Genomic DNA, 4,397 nt, shown 5'->3' on the forward strand with positions numbered 1-4,397 from the left:
CCAACCTTCCTTCCGAGGAGTGGCTGGTGGGTTTGAACCGCCAGCCTTCTGGTTAGCAGTCAAGTGCTTTAGCCACTAAGCTACCAGAGCTCCTAGAAGAATCACATATTACTTACTAATTACAAAGCAAAAATCTGCTTTCACAAGGAAGAAATCCAGCAATCACCATCTTAACAAAGCATTCGATTTTGAGGTCACCAATTGTACAACCTGACATTACATGACAACTATGTGATGGAGTGGGAAGTATGCTATATTTACTACAATAAAATAGAAATACTTGATTTAAATTTAATCATGAAGAAACCAACAAATTCCTGAAAATGGAACATTCTATAAGACAACTGGCCTGGACTCTACAAATGCTTCAATGTCATGGCAGAGAAGGATGGACTATCCTAGATGAGTGGAAGACTTAAAGGGACATAACAGCCAAATGTAATACATGAACTTTAATTAGATCCCAGGGAGAGGGACAAGGTTGGACAGATGATCAGCTATAAAGGACACTTTTTAGACATAATGGGATAATTTGAAGACAATTGGCATAAATGATGAACTATGCTAGATTACACTTCTAAATTTATTTCTTTAGGGGTTATTATGATGTTGTGCTTGTGAAAGAGAACAATATATTTGCCCTTGGGAGATGTGGACTAAGAGTTTAAGGGTGAAGTGTTATGGTATCTGCAACTTACTTCCAAATGGTTGGGGGCAACAGGGTAGTTTGTGTGTGTGTGTATGTGCACAAGTGCACAAAATATGTAAAAGGTGTGGCAAGTTGTTCACAGCTGACGAATCCAGGTAATCAAGCACTCACTGTACTGTTTTCATCTTTTCTATATGGTTAAAAATTTCCAAAATTTAAATGAAAAAAATAAAAGTATTTCTGGGAGACAGAGGTTTTATGTAAACACTCCCACCACAAATCGTTCTTTTCCTTATACAAAGGTTCATTAAAAAAGAACACTTGAGCTCACCCCCTGGACTAAATTACTAAATTCTAAAATACAGCCCGGGAGCTCTGGTAGCATAGTGGCTAAGACACTTGCCTGCTAACCAGATGGCTGGCGGTTCAAACCCACCAGCCACTCCTCGGAAGGAAGGTTGGGCAATTCTACTTCCGTAGTGATACTGCCTCGGAAACCCAAGGAGGGGTCGCTATGAGTCGGGGCCGACTCGACGGCACATAACAACAACAACAACAAAATACAGCCCAGGACCAGAGGAAGGCAGGTATTTGTATGCATGAAGGTGACCAGGGACAAGACCGCAGAAAGCCTGCCCAGGAGCAGTGGAAGGCAGGTGCTTGTGTGCATGCGTGGAGGTGCCCCAGGGGCAAGGCCGTAGTAAGCCAGCCAAGAGAAGCAGAAGGCAGGTGTTTGCTTGAGTGGTGTGTCTCAGGTGCAGGCCAGGTAAGTGAGCAGTGTACAGGAGACCAGGAAATGAGTGTAGCAGTTTGGAACAACTAAGAGAAACAAACTTGTCTATCAGTTTGTTGTACTGTGGTGGCTTAAGTGTTGCTATGAGGCTGAAGGCTATGACACCAGTACATCAAATGCCAGCAGGGTTACCCATGGTGGACAGATTTCAGCAGAGCTTCCAAAGAAAGAAAGACTAGGAAGAAGGAAGAGACCATCTACCTTTCAAAGAACTGGCTAGTGAAAACCTTATGAATAGCAGTGAAACACTGTCTGATATTGTCACTGGAAAACTTTATAAATAGCTCCAAAATACTGTCCAATATAGTGCCAAAATAGGAGCCCCTCAGGTCAGAAGGCACTCAAAATATGACTGGAGAAGAACTGCCTCCTCAGAGCCAACCGTAATGATGTGGACAGAGTAGCTTTTGGGACCTCCCTGTGCTGTTGTGGCATGTCTCTAGATGAGAAGAAACAGCTGGAAACATCCATTAATACGCAGAACATGGAATGTATGAAGTATGAATCTAGGAAAATTGGAAGTTGTCAAAAAATGAAATAGAACCCATAAAGATCAATATCCTAGGCATTAATAAGTCGAAATGGACTTGTTTTGGGCATTTTGAATCAGATAAGCATTGATCTACTATGCCAGGAATGACAAATTGAAGAAGAATGGCATGGCATTCATCCTCACAAACAATGTATCAAGATCTATCCTGAAGTACAAAGCTGTCAGTGATGGGATAATATCAATATGCCTATGAGGAAGACAAGTTAACACTATTATTATTCAAACTTACGCACCATTCACCAAACCCAAACATGAGGAAATTGGAGATTTTTACCAACTTCTACAGTCTGAATTGACCCAATTTGCAATCAAGATGTGTTAATTACCAAAGATGACTGGAATGCAAAAGTCGGAAACAAAGAAGAATCACCAGTAGTTGGAAAATAAAGCCTTGGTGACAGAAATAATGCTGGAGATAGTATGACAGAATTTTGCAAGACCAATGACTTATTTATCGCAAATACCTTTTTCAACAACACAAACAGCGGCTATACATGTGGCATTCACCAAATGGAGTACACAGGAATCAGATTGACTACCTGTGTGGCAAGAGGCAATGGAGAAGCTCAGCATCTTCAGCCAAAACAAGGCCAGGAACTGACTGTAGAACAGACCATCAACTGATCCAAGTTCAACTTGAAGCTGAAGACAATTAAAAGAAGTCCACAAGAGCCAAAATATGACTTTGATTATATCCCTCCTGGATTTAGAGACTATCTAAAGAATGGCTTTGATGCACTGAACACCAATGACTGAAAACCAGAGGAATTATGGGATGACATCAAGAACATCATCCATGAAGAAAACCAAAGGTCATTAAAAAGACAGGAAAGTCTGTGACCACCATGATAACATTAGAAAAAGGGAGGACACCAAAATGTGCACGTAGCAGATATACGACAGATGCTAATACCAACCAGTGTGCCCACAATACTGCATTACCATTAAAACGAAACACCAGGCTACAGATAAACACATAAACACCCGAGAGGATCAGATGGAGGTCAGTGAACAGGAGTATACTCTAGACCAAGGATAGATTCAGCGGAGGCTAATCTTGCACAGATAACAGTGATACAAAATAAAAAATACCTGAAATCCTTACAGAAACAACAGAAGATAGACAAAGAGTAATCCCTCACAGACAACCAGACACTGGGGGAGAGATCCAACGGATCTACTATCTCAGGACCATAGTACTGGGGGACACCAGATTCAACTGTCACAACAAAATACATAAAAGCGAGGGAGTGGGGAAGAAGACAGTAAAGGAAGAAAAGACCAAAATGGATGTCAGAAGAGACTCTGCAACTTGCCATTGAACGGAAAGTAGCTAAAGCAAACAGAAGAATCAACAGGGTAAAAGAATTGAACAGAAGATTAAAAAGCAGCTCAAGAAGACAAAGTCAATTATTATAATGAAATGTGCAAAGGCCTGGAGCTAGAAACCCAAAAGGGAAGAACACTGTTGGCATTTCTCAAGCTCAAAGAACTGAGGAAAAATTTAAGCCTTGAGTTTCAATATTGAAAGATTCCATGAGCAATATGTTGAATAAAGCAGGAAACATCAGAAGATGGATGGAATACACAGTCACTGTACCAAAAAGAACTGGTTGACATTCATCCATTTCAGGAGGTGGCATATGATCAAGAACCAATGGTACTGAAGGAAGACGTCAGAGTAGCACTGAAGGAACTGGTGAAGAACAAGATTCCAGGAACTGACGGAATATCCATTGAGATGTTTCAACGAACAGATGCTGCACTGGAGGCACTCACTTGGCTATGCCAAAGAGATCTGGAAGACAGTTACCTGGCCAACTGACTGGAAGAGATGCATATTTGTACCCATTCCAAAGAAAGGTGATCCCACAGAATGTGGAAATTATCAAACAATATCATTGATGTCACACACAACTACTGAAGATCATTCAAAAACAACTGCAGCAGTACAATGACAGAGAACTTCGAGAATTGCAAGCTGGATTCAGAAGGCGACGTGGACCAAGGGATATCATAGCCAGATGAATCTTGGCTCAAAGTAAATACCAGAAAGATGCTTACTTGTGTTTTATTGACTACGCTAAGGCATTTGATTGTGTGGATCATAACAAATTGTAGATAAACTTGAGAAGAATGGGAATTCCAGAACACCTGACTGTGCTCATGAGGAACCTATACATAGACCAGGAGGCTGTCATTCAAACAGAACAAGGGGATACTGCATGGCTTAACATCAGGAAGGAAGTGTGTCAGGGTTGTATCCTTTCACCATATTTATTCAATTTGTATGCTGAGCAAATAATCCGAGAAGCTGGACTATATGAAGAAGACCATGGCATCAGGATTGGAGGAAGGCTCATTAACAACCTGAGATATGCAGACGACACAACTTTGGTTGC

At 41.1% G+C, this 4,397-nt stretch overlaps 1 protein-coding gene across 1 annotated transcript in view; it reads right to left on the minus strand.

Moving 5' to 3' along the window:
* TMF1 (TATA element modulatory factor 1) overlaps nucleotides 1-4,397 on the minus strand; it is a 75,472-nt gene that overhangs the window by 43,532 nt on the left and 27,543 nt on the right. The window lies entirely within an intron of this gene.

The sequence above is a fragment of the Orycteropus afer genome, unplaced genomic scaffold (genome assembly GCF_000298275.1).
Source record: "Orycteropus afer afer isolate SDZICR_OR568_19922 unplaced genomic scaffold, OryAfe1.0 scaffold00149, whole genome shotgun sequence".
NCBI lineage: Eukaryota > Metazoa > Chordata > Mammalia > Tubulidentata > Orycteropodidae > Orycteropus > Orycteropus afer.